At 45.9% G+C, this 19,128-nt stretch overlaps 1 protein-coding gene across 1 annotated transcript in view; it reads right to left on the bottom strand.

Annotated features, from left to right (window-relative positions):
• Window positions 1–1,715: 1,715 nt before the first annotated feature.
• LOC147081169 (uncharacterized) overlaps window positions 1,716–19,128 on the bottom strand; it is an 88,833-nt gene continuing 71,420 nt past the window's right edge. Inside the window, exons 6-8 of the transcript XR_015076802.1 lie at window positions 11,534–11,571; window positions 2,524–2,559; window positions 1,716–2,103 (exon numbers count right to left, since the gene is read on the bottom strand). The gene's annotated coding sequence lies outside the window, so the exon portion shown is untranslated. The remainder of the gene's footprint in view (window positions 2,104–2,523; window positions 2,560–11,533; window positions 11,572–19,128) is intronic.

Below are 19,128 nucleotides of genomic sequence, written 5' to 3' on the forward strand. Positions count from 1 at the left end.
TGATTCCCAAGTTGAAAGGGTTGTCTTATGAGGAAAGGTCGAGCAGGTTGGGCCTATACTCATAGGAGTTTAGAAGAATGAGAGGTGATCTTATTGAAACATACAAGATTCTGAGGGGGCTTGACACGGTAGATGCTGAGAGTTATTTTCCCCTCATGGGTCAATCTAGAACTAGGGGGCATAGTTTCAGGATAAGTGGTCGCCCATTTAAGATGAAGATGAGGAGGAATTTCTTCTCTCAGAGGATCGTGAATCTTTGGAATTTTCTACCCCGGAGAGCTGTGGAGGCTGAGTCAGTGAATATATTCATAGAAACATAGAAGATAGGAGCGGGAGTAGGCCATTCGGCCCCTCGAGCCCGCTCCACCATTTAATGAGATCATGGCTGATCATCCAAATTCAGTACCCTGTCCCTGCCTTCTCCCCATATTCCTTGATCCCTTTAGCCTTAAGAAATATATCGAACTCCTTCTTGAATATATTTAATGAATTGGCCTCAATTGCCTTTTGTGGTAGAGAATTCCACAAGTTCACCACTCTCTGGGTGAAGAAATTCCTTCTCATCTCTGTCCTAATTGGCTTACCCCTTATCCTTAGACTGTGACCCCTGGTTCTGGACTCCCCCGCCATCGGGAACATCATTCCTGCACCTAGTCTGTCCAGTCCTGTTAGAATTGTATAAGTTTCAATGAGATCCCCTCTCATTCTTCTAAACTCCAGCGAATATAAGCCCAATCGAACCAATCTCTCCTCATGCGTCATTCCTGCCATCCCAGGTATCAGTCTGGTGAATCTTCGCTGCACTCCCTCCATGGCAAGAACATCCTTCCTCAGATAAGATGACTAAAACTGCACACAATACTCAAGGTGTGGTCTCACCAAGGCCCTGTACAACTGCAGTAAGACATTCTTGCTCCTGTACTCGAATCCTCTCGCTATGAAGACCAACATACCATTTGCCTTCTTAGCTGCCTTTCAAGGCTGAGATAGACAGAAACTTGAGCTACAGGGGAGTCAAGGGTTATGGGGAACAGTGGCGGCCATTTTAAGAGATATCCATCCACGGCAGCTATTTTAAGAATTATCCATCTGCCTGGCCATTTTTAGAGATATCTATCTGTGGCGGCCAGTTTAAATGACATCTACTCGCGGCAGCGATTTCACAGCACCGGTTAGATAGGGAGTAAAGCTCCCTCTACACTGTCCAATTCAACACTCCCAGGGCAGGTCCAGCACGGGTTAGATACAGAGTAAAGCTCCCTCCACACTGTCCCATCAAACACTCCCATGGCAGGTACAGCATGGGTTAGATACAGAGTAAAGCTCCCTCCACACTGTCCCATTAAACACTCCCAGGGCAGGTCCAGCACGGGTTAGATACAGAGTAAAGCTCCCTCTACACTGTCCCATCAAACACTCCCAGGGCAGGTACAGCACGGGTTAGATACAGAGTAAAGCTCCCTCTACACTTTCCCATCAAACAGTCCCAGGGCAGGTACAGCATGGGTTAGATACAGAGTAAAAACTCCCTCTACACTGTCCCATCACACACTCCCAGGGCAGGTACAGCATGGGTTAGATACAGAGTAAATTTCTCTCTACACTGTCCCATCAATCACTCTTAGGGTAGCTGCAGCAGCAGTTAGATACAGAGTAAAGCTCCCTCTACACTGCCCCATGAAACACTCACAGGTCAGATACATCACTGTTTCGATACAGATTAAAGATATTTCCACACAGTCGAATCACACACTCCCAGCATAGTAACAGCACGGATTGTGTTTAAAGTTCCCTCACACTATTTATGAAATAATGTTCACAGTTATAGTGAGGGGGTCTGTCGGACTCTGGTTTGTACACCTGCTGCTGTGGAACAGAAACTCCCTTCAGTGAGTCCAGTGAGCCGAAAGGAATTGCTGTTGTTTCCCCACTGAACTCATTGTAAATCTGCTTTATCAAAACGTGCCTGGATCTCCTGGTATATTTCAATACTGAACCTCAGTGATTGTAGATTAAATAATAAAGTGTTACCGTGATTTGATTTAAATGGAGAGGAGGGGCTCACATGTGGACGAATGTTGGTCTGCAGATATCTGGGTTCACCTTAGAAAAATGCAGCAAATAAAAGACAATTAAAGTCTGTTCTGGGTATTCTTACTGAGATTTGAATGAATTTTAAGCCGTGAGACTCACTGTCTGTATACACAGGAGTGAAGGATTACATCAAACAAAGATAATGGCCCTGAAATCATGGTCTCCATAACCACGACTTAGGCCTTGGTAGAGGCCCCACAAGTTCCGTGTTTCCGTCTGCGCTGTGTATGCACTGAATCCCCGGACTTGCTACAGAATCGATAGAGTAAAGCTCTCTTTAAACCAGCCCATCAAAAACACACAGGGTAGGAACAACACGGGTTAGATACAGAGTAAAGCTCCCACATCACTGCATCACCGCTCCAGCTCACTGCGCAGCCTATGAATTTCAGTGCACGGGACCTTACAGATTGCCGCGCACCCACGCACCTTACAGGGAACATTGCTCAGCAGGTCAGGCAGCATCTGTGGAGAGAGAAACAGAGTTACTGTTTCAGGTCGATGACCTTTTATCAGAACAGGAAAATGTTACAGATGGAACAGTTTTTAAGCAAATATAGAGGCAGGGAAAGGGGGGAATGGGAGGAAAGAACAAAAGGGAAGGTCTATGCTGTACCTGCCCTGGGTGTGTTTGGTGGGATTGGGTAGCGGGAGCTTTACTCGTGCTGTACTTGACTTGGGAGAGTTTGATGGCACAGTGTAGAGAGAGATTTACCCTGTACCAACATTTGCTGCAAAATGAGAGATTACAAAATGCTGAGGTACAGAGGGATCTGGGTGTCCTCGTACATGAAACACAAAAAGTTAGCATGCAGGAACAGCAAGTAATTAGGAAGGCAAATGGAGTGTTGGCCTTTATTGCAAAGGGAATGGAGTATAAAAGTAGGGAAGTCCTGTTACAACTATACGGGGCATTGGTGAGAACACAACTGGAATACTGCGTACAGTTTTGGTCTCCTTATTTAAGAGAAGGTTCACGAGGTTGATTCCGGAGATGAAGGGGTTGTCTTATGAAGAAAGGTTGAGCCTATACTCATTGGAGTTTAGAAGAATGAGAGGGGATCAACATCAGTAGAGATACATACAGTAATGCAGGGCGCTGGGGGAGAGGGGTTACTGAGTGACTGTGTGAGGGAGCTGGATTAACATCAGTAGAGATACAGTCAGTAACACAGGGCGCTGGGGGAGAGGGTTACTGAGTGGCAGTGTGAGGGAGTTGGATTAACATCAGTAGAGATACAGTCAGTAACACAGGGCGCTGGGGAAGAGGGTTACTGAGTGACAGTGTGAGGGAGCTGGATCAACATCAGTAGAGATACATACAGTAATGCAGGGCGCTGGGGGAGAGGGGTTACTGAGTGACTGTGTGAGGGAGCTGGATTAACATCAGTAGAGATACAGTCAGTAACACAGGGCGCTGGGGGAGAGGGTTACTGAGTGGCAGTGTGAGGGAGTTGGATTAACATCAGTAGAGATACAGTCAGTAACACAGGGCGCTGGGGAAGAGGGTTACTGAGTGACAGTGTGAGGGAGCTGGATCAACATCAGTAGAGATACATACAGTAATGCAGGGCGCTGGGGGAGAGGGGTTACTGAGTGACTGTGTGAGGGAGCTGGATTAACATCAGTAGAGATACATACAGTAATGCAGGGCGCTGGGGGAGAGGGTTACTGAGTGGCAGTGTGAGGGAGCTGGATTAACATCAGTAGAGATACAGTCAGTAACACAGGGCGCTGGGGAAGAGGGGTTACTGAGTGGCAGTGTGAGGGAGCTGGATTAACATCAGTAGAGATACAGTCAGTAACACAGGGTGCTGGGGAGAGGGTTACTGAGTGACAGTGTGAGGGAGCTGGATTAACATCAGTAGAGATACAGTCAGTAACACAGGGTGCTGGGGAGAGGGTTACTGAGTGACAGTGTGAGGGAGCTGGATTAACATCAGTAGAGATACAGTCAGTAACACAGGACGCTGGGGGAGAGGGTTACTGAGTGGCAGTGTGAGGGAGCTGGATTAACATCAGTAGAGATACAGTCAGTAACACAGGGCGCTGGGGAAGAGGGTTACTGAGTGGCAGTGTGAGGGAGCTGGATTAACATCAGTAGAGATACAGTCAGTAACACAGGGTGCTGGGAAGAGGGTTACTGAGTGACAGTGTGAGGGAGGTTACTGGGATTTTACTTGTATCCTCTATATTGAAGACCGATGCAAAATACCTGTTCAATTCAGCTGCCATCTCCTTATTTGCCATTATCAATTCCTCAGACTCAGTTTTTATAGGACCAGTGCTCACTCTGTTGACTCTTTTCTTTTTGAAATATTTATAGAAACTCTTACTATCTGTTTTTATATATCTAGCTACCTTTCTCTCATACTCTAATTTTTCTCTCCTTATTAATCATTTCATTCAGTCATTCTCTGCTGTTTTTTATATTCTGTCCAATCTTCTGACCTGCCACGCATCTTTGTGCAATTATATGCTTTTTCTTTAAGTTTGATACTATCTTTAACTTTTTTACTTAACCACGGATGGTGGGTCCTCCCCTTGGAATTTTTCTTTTTCGTTGGAATGTATATATTCTGTGTATTCTGAAATATCCCCTTAAATATCTGCCACTGCATCTCTATTGATCTATCCCTTAATGTAATATAATAGAATATAAATGGAAAGTTTTTAAGAACAAGCTAAAAAATGTGGAAAACAAATATGAACCCAAAGTCAAAAAGAAGAAAATGTGGTCAGAAAAAGCCAAGGTGGCTGACTGGCTCATGGAAAAAAGGATTGTAGACAACTGTGGAAGCAATGGGAAAAGCTTTTTCACTTGTGAAGAGTGGGAGAACTATCAAAGTCTGTATTGGGCCATTGAAGAGTGTTCAATGACAGGTTACAAAGGACTCATTGGGTGTGGCGGAAATATTAAATGAGTACTTTGCATCGGTCTTCACCCTTGAAGATGATGCTCAACTATTAGAATTTAACAATTTTACTAACAAAACCAGTATTAACATAGATGAACAGATTGTTTTAGAAAGAATTAAGAACTTGGAAATAGATGGAGCAGCCGGGCTGGATGATATCCACTCGAGAGTCCTCAGGGAGATGGGGCATGTGCTGTGCCAGCCCTAGCCTGTATTTCTAATAGCTCACTGCACTCTGGAATGGTTCCTATAGACTGGAAGGAGGCTAATGTAGTCTCCATCTTTAAAAAAAGGTGACAAGACAGACCCGGGTAACTATAGGCCCATTAGTTTAACATCAGTAATAGGGAAGATGCTTGAAGGAATCATTGGGGATGCAATATATGAATACTTGGATAGAGAGGGCCATATTAGAGACACCCAACATGGCTTCATAAAAAGCCGGTCATGTCTTACAGATCTAATTGTATTTTTTGAAGAAGTTACAAAGTTGGTGATGAGGGAAGTCCAGTGGACATTGTCTACTTAGATTACCAAAAAGCTTTTGATAAGGTACCACATAAGAGGCTTCTCTATAAGATCAAAGTGGTAATATATTGAGCTGGATTCAGAATTAGCTGACAGGACGTAGGCAAAAAGTAGTTCTAGATGGATTTGGATCTGTTTGGGGACCGGTCACCAGTGCTGTCCCGCAGGGATCAGTGTTGGGACCGTTCCTCTTTACTACTTTTATTAATGATCTGGATGTAGGTGTTTTGGGCACAATCTGCAAATTTGCAGATGATACCAAGATCTGTGCGAGTGTTAGAACTGTAGATGATGCTCGTCTGCTTCAGGCAGATCTTAATGTGCTGGGTGATTGGGCTCAAGACTGGAAAATGATATATAACTTAGATACGCGCAATGTTATGCATGTGGGCAGGGCAAATGCTCAACATTCATACACCCTTCAGGGAAAGGCATTAAAAGATGGCGGAGATAGAAAGAGACTTGGGCATTCTAGTGCATACATCCTTAAAGATCATGAGCAAAGTTTAGCGATAGCTAGAGCAAATAGGGTTTGGGGTTGTATCTATAGGAAAATTGAGTACAAGACTAGGCATACTGTTTTGTCCTTGTACAAGATCTTAGTCAGGCCGCACTTGGAATACTGTGTCCAGTTTTGGTCTCCTCACATGGTGGGTGATATTGAGGCTTTGGAAAGGGTGCAGAGGAGGAGGAGGCACTAAACTGATTCCCAGTCTAAAGCATCTTATTGGGAAGAAGAATAGAAAAGCAAAATATTATTTAAATGGAGAGAGACGATAGAATGCTGTGGTACAGAAGGATCTGGGTGTCCTCGTACATGAAACACAAAGTTAGCATGCAGGTACAGCAAGTAATTAGGAAGGCAAATGGAATGTTGGCCTTTATTGCTAGGGGCATGGAGTATAAAAGTAGGGAAGTCTTGCTACAACTGTACAGGGCGTTGGCGAGACCACACCTGGAGTACTGCGTACAGTTTTGGTCACCTTATTTAAGGAGCGATGTACTTGCATGGATGGCTGTTCAGAGAAGGTGCACTAGGTTGATTCCTGAGCTGAAAGAGTTGTCTTATGAGGAAAGGTTGAGCAGGTTGGGTCTATACTCAGAAGAATGAGAGGTGATCTTATTGAGACATATAAGATTCTGAGGGGGCTAGACAGTATAGATGCTCAGAGGATTAATCTGCATCTAACCCGTGCTGTACTTGCCCAGCTGATGTTTTATGGGTAGCATTGAGAGAGCATTAACCTGTACCTCACAATGCTGGACCGACCCAGTGGGTATTTGATGTGAAATTACAGAGCGAGGTGCTGAAACCCTCATCCATGCCTTTGTTACTCCTAACTCGCACCAAGTCCCTTGCTGACCTACATTGACTCTCGGCCTGGCAACACTTCAATTTTAATATTCTCACCCTCGTTTTCAAGTTCTTCCATAGCCTTGCCCCTCCCTATCGCTGTAACCTCCTCCATCCCTACAGCCCTTTGAGATCTCTGCGCTCCTCCAGTGCTGGCCTCTTGCGCATCCCCGATTTTAATCGCTCTGTATTTTTATCTTTAGTTCTCAATCTTTCTCGGTACCTCTCTCCACCTCTCCTTAATTCTCTTTCTGCTCCTTTATCTCTCGTTCTTCGTTTTTTGATCTCTGTCTTTGTATTTCTCTCTATCTGCTTTCTGTTCCTCAGTTTCTCTCACTGGTTAGTTACAAGGACAGGTTGGAGATGCTGTATTTGTTTTCATTAGAGCAAAGGAGGTTGAGGGGTGATTTGATAGAGGTGTACAAGATGATGACAGGTTTGGATAGGCTAGATGGGGAACGGCTGTTCCCACTAGTTCATGGTACAAGGACTAGAGGACACAGATTTAAGGTTTTGGACAAGAGATACAGGCCCTTGCCTCAGCTCATCCGCTGCTGAAACCCTCATCCATGAATTTGTTCCCTCTAGACTTGACTATTCCAAAGCACTCCTGGCTGGCCTCCCACATTCCACCCTACGTAAACTTGAGGTCATCCCAATCTCGGCTGCCCATGTCCTAACCTGCACCAAGTCGCATTCGCCCATCACCCCGGTGCTCGCTGACCTACAATAGTTCCCGGTTAAGCAGCGCCTCGATATCAAAATTCTCATCCTTGTTTTCAAATCCCTCCATGGCCTCGTCCCCTTCCCTATCTCTGTAATCTCCTTCAGATTCACCCCCGCCACCCCCGAGATATCTGCGCTCCTCTAATTCTGCCCTCTTGAGCATCGCTGATTATAATCGCTCAACTTTTGATGGCCGTGCCTTCTCTTGCCTAGGCCCTAAACTCTGGAATTCCCTCCCTAAACCTCTCCGCCTCTCTACCTCGCTCTCCTTTTTTAAGACGCTCCTTAAAACATACCTCTTTGACCAATCTTTTGGACACCTGCCCTAATTTATCCTTATTTGGATCGGTGTCAAATTTGTCATAGATACATAGAAGATAGGAGCAGGAGTAGGCCATTCGGCCCCTCGAGCCGGCTCCGCCATTCAATGCGATCATGGCTGATCATCCAAATTCAGTACCCGGTCCCTGCTTTCTCCCCATACACCTTGATCCCTTTAGCCTTAAGAAATATATCCAACTCCTTCTTGAATATATTTAATGAATTGGCCTCTACTGCCTTCTGCGGTAGAGAATTCCACAGGTTCACCACGCTCTGGGTGAAGAAATTCCTCCTCATTTCTGTCCTAAATGGCTTACCCCTTACCCTTAGACTGTGACCCCTGGTTCTGGACTCCCCAGCCATCGGGAACATCCTTCCCGCATCTAGTCTGTCCAGTCCTGTCAGAATTTTATAAGTTTCAATGAGATCCCCTCTCATTCTTCTAAACTCCAGCGAGCATAAGCCCAATCGACCCAATCTCTCCTCATACGTCATTCCTGCCATCCCAGGTATCAGCCTGGTGAATCTTCGCTGAACTCCTTCCATGGCAAGAACATCCTTCCTCAGATAAGGCGACCAAAACTGCACACAATACTCAAGATGTGGTCTCACCAAGGCCCTGTACAACTGCAGCAAGACATCCTTGTTCCTGTACTCAAACCCTCTCGCTACGAAGGCCAACATACCATTTGCCTTCTTAACCGCCTGCTGCATCTGCATGCTTACCTTCAGCGACTGGTGCACAAGGACACCCAGGTCTCGTTGCATTTCCCTTCTCCCAATCTATTGCCGTTCAGATAATAATCCGCCTTCCTGTTTTTGCCTCCAAAGTGGATAACCTCACATTTATCCACGTTATATTGCATCTGCCATGCTTCTGCCCAATCACCCAACCTGTCCAAATCATCCTGGAGTTTCTCGGCATCCTCCTCACAGCACACACGCCCACCCAGCTTTGTGTCGTCTGCAAATTTGGAGATATTACATCTAGTTCCCTTGTCGAGATCATTAATATATATTGTGAATAGCTGGGGTCTAAGGACCGATCCCTGCGGTACCCCACTAGTCACTGCCTGCCACTCGGAAAAAGACCCATTTATTCCAACTCTTTGCTTTCTGTCTGCCAACCAGTTCTCTATCCAAGTCAATACCTTGCCCCCAAACCCATGTGCCTTAACTTTATACGCTAATCTCTTATGCGGGACCTTATCGAAAGCCTTCTGAAAGTCCAAATACACCACATCCACTGATTCTCCCTTATCTATTTTACCAGTTACATCCTCAAAAAATTCCAGTAGATTAGTCAAGCATGATTTACCTTTTGTAAATCCATGTTGACTTTGTCCGATCCTGTCACTGTTTTCCAAGTGCTCTGCTATTACATCTTTTATAATGGACTCTAGCATTTTCTCCACTACCGATGTCAGGCTTAACGGTCTGTAATTCCCCATTTTCTCTCTACCAACTTTTTTGAATAGTGGGGTAACATTAGCTACCCTCCAATCCATGGGTACTGTTCCAGATTCCATCGAAGGTTGGAAGATGATCAGCAATGCATCTACTATTTCTAGGGCCACTTCCTTAAGTACCCTAGGATGTAGATTATCAGGCCCTGGGGATTTATTGGCCTTCAATCCCGTCAATTTCCCTAACACCATTTCCCTACAAATACTGATTTATTTCAGTTCCTCCCTTTCATCAGACCCTATGTTCCCCGACATCTCTGGGAGGTTATTTGTGTCCTCCTTTGTGAAGACAGAACAAAAATATGTATTTAATTGGTCTGCCATTTCTTTGTTTCCCATTATAAATTCCCCTGATTCTGACTGCAAGGGACCTACGCTTGACTTCACCAATCTTTTTCTCTTCACATATCTATGAAAGCTTTTACAGTCAGTTTTTATGTTCCCTGCAAGCTTACTCTCATATTCTATTTTCCCCTTCTTAATTGATCCCTTTGTCCTCCTTTGTTGAATTCTAAACTGCTCCCAATCCTCAGGTTTACTGCTTTTTCTGGCCAATTTATATGTCCTCTCCTTGGATCTTATGCTATCCCTAATTTTCCTTGTTAGCCACGGTTGAGTCACCTTTTTGTTTTATTTTTATGTCAAACTGGGATGAACAAATTCTGTAGTTCATCCATGCGGTCTTTGAATGTTTGCCATTGCCTATCCACCATCAACCCTTTGAGTGACATTCCCCAATCAATCCTACCCAACTCATGCCTCAGGCCATCGTAGTTTCCTTTATTTAAATTCAGGACCCTAGTCTCTGAGTCAACTACTTCATTCTCCATCTTAATGAAGAATTCGATCATATTATGATCGCCCCAACCCAAGGGGCCTTGTACAACAAAATTGCTAATTAATCCTTTCTCATTACATAATACCCAGTCTAAGATGGCCTGATCTCTGGTTGGTTCCTCGACATATTGGTCCAGGAAACCATCCCGTAAACACTCCTGGAATTCCTCCTCCACAGTATTGTTACTAATTTGGTTAGCCCAATCTAAAGTCACCCATAATGACTGCTGTGCCCTTATTGCACACTTCTCCAATTTCCCTTTTAATGCCATCCCCAACCTCCGCATTACTGTTTGGAGGTCTATATACCACTCCCACTGTTTTCTGCCCCTTGGTATTTCTCAGTTCTACCCATACAGATTCCACATCATCAGAGCTAATATCCTTCCTTACAATTGTGTTAATCCCTTCTTTAACCTGCAATGCTACCACACCTCCCTTTCCTTTATGCCTATCTTTCCTGAATATTGAATACCCCTGGATGTTGAGTTCCCAGCCTTGGCCACCCTGGAGCCATGTTTCCGTAATCCCAATCAAATCATATTCGTTTACCTCTATTTGCGCAGCTAATTCATCCAGCTTATTACGAATGCTCCTCGCATTAAGACACAAAGCCTTCAGGCTTGTTTTTTTAACGCTCTTAGACCTATTAGAATTATTATTTACTGTGGCCATGTTTCAGTGACTCATGTACAAGGACACCCAGGTCCCTTTGAGCATCTGCATTCCCCAATCTTTCACTATTTAGGAAATACTCTTAGGAAAGAGAGAGCAGACAGCAGGACAGGGAGATTGAGAGAGTGGACACCGGGAGAGGGAGGCAAATAAGAAAAGGAGGCACAGCAAACAAAGAAAATGGTGTTTAGCTGCTTTTGAAGGGTGCGAGAGGTACAGAGTGGTTTTGGGTGAGAGTGGCAAAGCACAGCATGGCAATACCTGAGGTTTTCTGCAATGAGAGAGTTATCCAGTTTCAGAGTGTGGGCAATACAGCTGTAGAAGATCACTCACATATAGAGGGCTCAGACCACCGAGATATTTCAGACTTAGGGTGAAGGCCTCAGTGATTTTCGGGGGTGCTGAGAGCCAGTGAGTCGGCATGTCTGAGGCCAAAGGTTTCAAGCACTGAGAGTGACCACAATACCGCATTTAATGGCAATTTCATTTTGACCCGGCTGTTAGCAGGAGGAGTCATTAACAGAGGCGTGGAAGAGGAAGGTTAACCTGCCATCAGTGTGAACATAGTCTCCATACTCACCAAGTCCACCGTATTCACAATATTGATCACTCACCGCATCACAGCATCTTTTTTATTCTTCAGATTCTGATACTGAAAGGAATCCAAACGATTGGTGCTGATTCAGTGAGCAAAATAGCTCAACCCCCCTCCCCACTCACACTCCCCACCCCTACTCCCCACCCCCCACTCCCCCTCCCCACCCCCCATCCCCTACTCCCCACCCACACTCCCCACCCACACTCCCCATCCCCATTCCCACTCCTCACCCACACTCCCCATCCCCTCCCCACCCACACTCCCCATCCCCTCCCCACCCACACTCACCAACCCTACTCCCCAACCACACTCCCCACCCCCACTCCCCAACCACACGCCCCATCTCCACTTCCCACCCACACTCCCACTCCCCACCCACACTCCCCATCCCCCCATCCTCCCTCCCCATCTTCCCACCCCCACTCCCCATCCCTCCATCCCCACCCCACCCACACTCCCCATGATCCCACCCACAAAGCACACCCCACTTCCCACAATCCCATTCCCACAATCCCACTCCTCATTCCCCACCCACACTCCTCATTCCCCACCCACACACCCCACCCACAAAGCACACCCCACTTCCCACAATCCCATTCCCACAATCCCACTCCTCATTCCCCACCCACACTCTCCATGATCCCACCCGCATGCCCCAATATCCCACCCACACTCCCCACGATCATAAGTACATAAGAATTAGGAGCAGGACTAGGCCATTTGACCCTTCGAGCCTGCTCCACCATTCATGGCTGATCTTTGACCTCATCTCCACTTTCCTGCACTATCCCCATATCCCTTGATTCCATTAATATTCAAAAATCTATCGTTCTCTGTCTTGAATATACTTAATGACTGAGCCTCCACAGCCCCCTGGGGTAGAGAATTCCAAAGATTCACCATCCTCTGAGTGAAGAAATTTCTCCTCATCTCAGTCCTAAATGGCCGACCCCTTATTCTGAGACTATGACCCCTGGTTCTAGACTCTCCAGCCAGGGGAAACATCCTCCCTAGATCTACCCTGTCAAGCCCTGTAAGAATTTTATTCGCTTCAATGAGATCACTTCTCATCCTTCTAAACTCTAGGGAATATAGGCATAGTCTACTCAATCTCTCCTCATAGGACAATCCCCCATCCCAGGAATCAGTCTGGTGAACCTTCGCGGCACTCCCTCTAAGGAAATTATATCTTTCCTCAGCTAAGGAGATCAAAACTGTACACAGTACTTCAGGTGTGGTTTCATCAAAGCCCTATATAATTGCAGCAAGACTTCCTTACTCTTATACTACAACCTCCTTGCCAGAAAGGCTAACATAACATACCGAAATCTCTCCGAATCCCAACAGTTACTAGCCTTTAACCTTATAAAAAATATTCCACTTTTCCATTCTTCCTACCAAAGTGGATAATTTCACACTTCCTTGCATTATACGGTACGATAGCATAGTGGTACATTATTGGACTAATGATCCAGAGACATGAGTTCACATCCCACCATGGCAGCTGGGGAATTTAAATTCAGCTAATTAAATAAATCTGGAATAAAAAGATATTCCAGTAATGGTGACCATGAAACTACCGGATTGTTGTAAAAACCCATCTGGTTCACTAATGCCCTTTAGGGAAGGAAATCTGCCGTCCTTACCCGGTCTGACCTTCATGTGACTCCAGACCCACAGCAATGTGGTTGACTCTTAACCGCTCTCTGAAATGGCCCAGCAAGCCTCACCACCACCTTCTCAAGGGCAATTAGGGATGGGTAATAAATGCTGGCCATGCCAGCGATGCCCACATCCCATAAACAAAAAAAATACTCTGCCTGCCAACTTCTTGCCCAATCACTTAACCTGTCTATATCTCCTGTCCTCTTCACAACTTACGATCCCACCTAGCTTTGTATTGTCAGCAAATTTGGATACATTATGCTTGTTAATCTCCTCTTAACCTTCTCTGCTCTAAGGAGAACAACTCCAGCTTCTCAAGTCTCTCCAGATAACTGAAGTCCCTCATCCCTGGTACCATTCTAGTAAATGTTTTCTGCATCCTCTTCAAAGCCTTCACATCCTCCCTAAAGTGTGATGCCCAGAATTGGACACAATACTCCAGCTGAGGCCTAACCAGTGTCTTATAAAGGTTTAACATAACTTCCTTGCTTTTGTACTCTATGCCTCTATTAATAAAGCCAAGGAATCCGTATGTCTTTTAACAGCCTTCTCAACTTGTTTGGCCACTTTCAAAGATTTGTGTACATACACCCCCAAATCCCTGCACCCCTCTAAAATAGTACCATTTAGTTTATATTGCCTTTCCTCATCCTTCCTACCAAAATGTTCACTTCAGAATTCTCTGCATTAAATTTCATCTGCCATGTGTCTGCCCATTTTACCAGCCTGTCTGTGTCCCACTGAGGTCTGTTACTATCCTCCTCATTGTTTACTACATTTCTGAGTTTCATCTCATTTGCAGACTTTGTAATGATGCCCTGTATACCCAAGTCCAGGTCATGAATATATCTCAAAAAGAGCAGTGGTCCAAACCAACACTCCCACTATGCCTGGAGGCCCTGCACAGGCCATTCACCGGCTGAACGATTTCGCACGTGAAATTTTGAATGGGCTGCACAGCCCGTTAAAGGGACCGTGCACCCAAAAATAAAAATTAAGGGAAACATTGGTCCTAATACCAAACCCCGGGAGGACACCACTGTAAACTTCCCTCCAGTCTGAAAAACAACCGTTCACCACCACTCTCTGTTTTCTGTCCCTCAGACAATTTTGTATCTACGCTGCCACTGTCCCTTTAATCCCATGGGCTTTAATTTTACGAACAAGTCTATTATGTGGTACTTTGTCAAACACCTTTTGAAAATCCATATCCAAGATAGCAACCGCATTATCCTCATCAACCCTCCCTGTTACTTCGTCAAAGAACTCATTGAATCATAGAATTACAGCACAGAAGGAGGCCATTTGGCCCATCGAGCCCGTGCCGGCTCTCTGCAAGAGCACTTCAGCTAGTCCCACTGTAGTGTCCAAGTATCAATAATACATGGACTGCAGGAGAACAATAATAACAGGTATTTACTGAACAGAGGGTAACTTAAGACTGAAGTACAGAAGCCTGCTATGGCTTTATATACAGGTGTGGTCACTGCCGGTACTGCAGTATAAAATCAGTTCTCTTAAAGGTACATACACAACAATTCCTCCCCTTTTAGATAAACAGTACATAACATTCATTTAACAACTAAATAATAACTAATTACAATTACAATTTTCTCTGTACTATATACATCAACTGAAATAATCATTTATAAGTTCAGTCTTTGAGGAGGCTTCCTGATCCTGACTGGATAGCACCTTTCTCAAGTATCCTGTTCTTGTGGCGGAGTCGATTCTGGCTCATTGTCATTGGTTGGTTCGTCAGCTTCCAATACCACTGCTTCTGAGGTAGACGCAAACTGTACTTCGGGTTCATTACCAGGTGCACATGCTCGTGGTATGGGTTTGGCTTGTTCCTGTGACTCTAGAATCTGGTCAGCATGGCGTCTCACGATGCTCTCTCCAACGTCCACTGTGTACAATAGTGGTCCCTGCTGTGTGCATATCGTTCCTGGCTGCCATTTTTCTGTTCGGTAGTCGCGGGCCAAGACTGGTTGCCCTATCTTGAAGCTCCTGGTTGGCTTCTCATTTATGTGCTGGAACTGCTTATCCTCAACATCTCGTCTTATGTTTGGTTTGAGCAAATCCAAGCGACATCTTAGTCTCCGGTTGAAAAACAGTACGGCTGGAGTTTGGTTGGTTACTGCATGTGTCGCATTCCGGTAAGCAAACAGGAAGTTATCCACCTTGTGTTGCAGTGGTATGTCGTCATTATACATTGCTTTTTATGGCCTTTTTAAAGGTCTGAACAAACCTCTCAGCCAATCCATTTGTGGCTGGATGATATGGGGCAGATGTGTAATGTTTCACCCCATTATTCTTCAGGAACCTCCGGAAATCCTCAGACACAAACTGTGGGCCATTGTTGGAACAGATCTGTTCTGGCAACCCATTCCTGGCGAAGATGGTCCTTAGGACTGCAATAGTTTTCTCCGTGGTGGTGCACATTTTAATGACCTCTGGCCATTTCGAATGGGCGTCCACAGCGATTAGAAACATTGAGTCCATAAATGGACCAATGAAATCAATGTGTACCTGTTGCCATGGAGATGAGGGCCACTCCCATGGATGTAGCGGGGCCTGTGGTGGAGCGTTTTGGACCTTCTGGCATCCTGTGCATCTCTTGGTCATATCCTCAATTTTTTTATCGATTCCCGGCCACCACACAAACGCCCTGGCTAGGCTCTTCATTTTTACCCCTCCCAGATGACCCTCGTGAAGCTCATTGAGTACTCTATCTCTCAACTTGGGTGGAATTACCACTCGGGATCCACACATCAAGGTTCCCCGGCACACTGACAGCTGTTCCCTCCTTGGTGAGAATGCTGGCAACAGTGAGTCGCCATATGCTGGCCATCCCTTCTCCATCAAATCATAGACCCGAGAGAGTGTCGGGTCGTTTCGGGTTTCCTTCTCAATACTTGCATTTGTAACAGGCAAACATTCGACTATGGTCGCATGGAATATCTCCACCGGGTCCACTGCAGGTGCTTCTTCCGCCGTAGGCAATGGTAGGCGCGACAGCCCATCAGCGTTTCCATGTTGTTTTGTACCTCTGTACTCTATGTCATACTGATGTGCCACTAGAAAAAGTGACCATCTTTGCAGCCGTTGCGCCGTCATCACCAGAACGCCCTTCTTTGGGTTAAAAATTGAGACCAGGGGTTGATGATCAGTCAGTAGGGTGAATTTCTGCCCGTGCAGATAGTGATTGAACTTCTTCACCCCCACACCAGGCTGAGGGCCTCCCTGCCAATCTGGGCGTAGTTACGCTCGGCTGAGGTTAGCGAGCGCGATGCAAAGGCTATTGGCCTCTCTGAACCATCACGGAATTTGTGTGACAGCACCGCTCCAATGCCGTAAGGTGACGCATCACATGGCAACCGAATTGGTAGTGTTGGGTTGTAGTGGGCCAATACTTCTTTTGAAGTGATTTGGCATTTACATTCCTGAAAGGCACGCTTACACTCATCACTCCATTTCCATGTTACACCAGTTTGAAGGAGGGCGTTCAGTGGGTGCAGAATTGTAGATAAATTCGGCAAGAACTTATGGTAGTAGTTCACCAACCCAAGGAACGACCTCAGTTGCGACACATTTTCTGGTGCTGGAGCCTTGACTACAGCCTCAATCCTGTCCGGCGACTTATGCAACCCTTCCTCATCAATCATGTGGCCACAATACGAGATTTGTCTCCTGAAGAACTCGCATTTGGGACGGTTGGCTCGTAGCCCATATTCCTGCAATCTAGTGAGCACCTGCTCCAGGTTGGCAAGGTGTTCACTGTCATTTTCGCCCGTAACCAGGATGTCGTCCAAATAACACTGGGTCCCCGGGATCCCTTGCAGGACTTGTTCCATCGCCCTCTGCCAAATAGCCGGGGCTGATGCTAGCCCAAATACCAGTCGGTTGTACTGGTAAAGACCTTTGTGAGTGTTTATCGTGAGGTATTTCCTAGATGCTTCTTCCACCTCCATTTGTAGATACGCTTGGGCCAGATCAATCTTCGTAAAGCATTTCCCTCCAGATAGTGAGGCGAAAATATCTTCTTTCCGTGGAAGTGGATATTGTACTGTGTGCAGGACTGGGTTCACAGTTACCTTGAAGTCCCCACAGATGCGAACCTTCTTCGGCTCCCCAGGCGTGCTGCTTAATGATTTCTTCATTACAGGAATGATGGGTGTGGCCCACTCGCTCCAGTCCACCTTGGACAGCACACCCGAACGCTCCAGACTCTCCAGCTCTGCTTCAACGGTTGGGCGGATCGCGTACGGTACCGGTCTGGCCTTAAAAAATTTTGGGTTTGCGTTATCTTCGATTTTTATCATTGCCGTTACTCCTTTTAGAGTCCCAAGTCCTTGTTGGAACACCTCTTTCGCGTCAGTTAGAATTTTTGACAGTCGTCCAGGTGTGACGTCATCATCCTTTTTGTCAGTCACAGTTAGCGCCTGAATGGAATGCCAATCCAATTGTATTTTTCGGATCCATTCACGTCCCAATAATGGTGGTCCTCCATCTTGTAGTATATATATATAGTTTCTGTGTTTCCTTGCCGTTGTATTTAACTGGCACCCTTATTTTTCCTCTGGGGTAGACTTTTTGCCCCGTGTATGTCTTCAATACAATGGACGTGTCCTTCAAGGGTATGTGTGAGAATAGCCGCTCATAGTCTCGTTGATTCATGACAGTTAGGGCTGATCCTGTGTCCAATTCCATCTTTACTTGGGACCCTGCTATCATGAGGGTGACCCAAATGGTTCGGTGATCCTCCTTTGCGATCACGTTGTGTAACTTTAGACAACTTAGTCTCCTGCTCCCGGAGTCATTATCACTCTCCTGACCTTCTGAACTACTGTCTGTCATTTTTTTTACTTTCTTGTACTTTTCCTTAGTAGTTCTTTTAGTGTTGGTTTTCTTTCCCGACCTGCAGACTCTTGCTATGTGTCCCATTTTCCCACATTGCCTGCATACTTTGTCCTTAAACCAGCAGTCCTTCTGATCATGGGTTGTTCTGCCGCAGCGATAGCACTTTTCTGCTCCATACACCATTTCGTTAGCGCTGTATTCTTGTTGTTTCTGTTGTATTTCCGCAGCTCCCCGTGCTGCTGCTTCGTAGGATACTGCCACGCTGAAAGCCTGTTCTAGCGTCAGGTCCTTTTCCGAAAGTAGTCATTTCTGGGTTCCTTCACTCTGGAGCCCGCAGACAAACTTATCCCTTAAGGTGTCTGCCAGTCCTGCTCCGAACTGGCAGTGCTTCGATAACTTGCGTAGTTCCATAAGATAGTCAGCATTGCTCTCATCTTTGTGCTGGTTTCTTTTATGGAACTTGAATCTTTCTGCTATCAGCAGTGGTGTAGGGTTTAGGTGTTCCTGTAAGATATTAACAATCTCTTCAAAACTTTTCTCCATTGGTTTAGCTGGGGTAATTAAATTCCGTAATAGGCCGTACGTTCTTGCGCCCATCAAATTTAATAATACCGACGCCTTCTTTCCATCGGCCACCTCATTTGCCTTGCAGTACACTTCAATTCTTTCCACATACGTGGTCCAGTCTTCTACCTCGTTGTCGAAAGCAGTGATACTGCCACTCTTTGGCATCTTGGGTGGTTTAAAATGGCACCTCCCGCGCTTTTTCTTCTTCCCCAATGGAATAAAATGGTGCCTCCCGCGCTTTTCCTTCTTCCCCTTGCTGCCACGCTACTCCTAGCATTCTACAGGGTAATGGCGGCGACCCACGGCTTCGGCGCGTCTCACTTTCCCTTCCCCTCGTTTTATTTTCTTTACGCTGCCCGGTTCTTGTGCGCGCCACCCTCTCTCTCTTTTCCTCCCGACGACGCTGCACAGCCCCTTTGCAGAGCCGCTCGAGCCCGCCGCAGTCCGGAAGGGTCAGCACACTACCTGCTACCAGCACGATTTGCTGGATCACCTTGACTGGGGAGCCAAGCCCAG

This window comes from Somniosus microcephalus, unplaced genomic scaffold, assembly GCF_052327205.1.
Source record: "Somniosus microcephalus isolate GS21.2 unplaced genomic scaffold, FLI_Smic_1.0 scaffold722, whole genome shotgun sequence".
In the NCBI taxonomy this organism is placed as follows: Eukaryota; Metazoa; Chordata; class Chondrichthyes; order Squaliformes; family Somniosidae; genus Somniosus; species Somniosus microcephalus.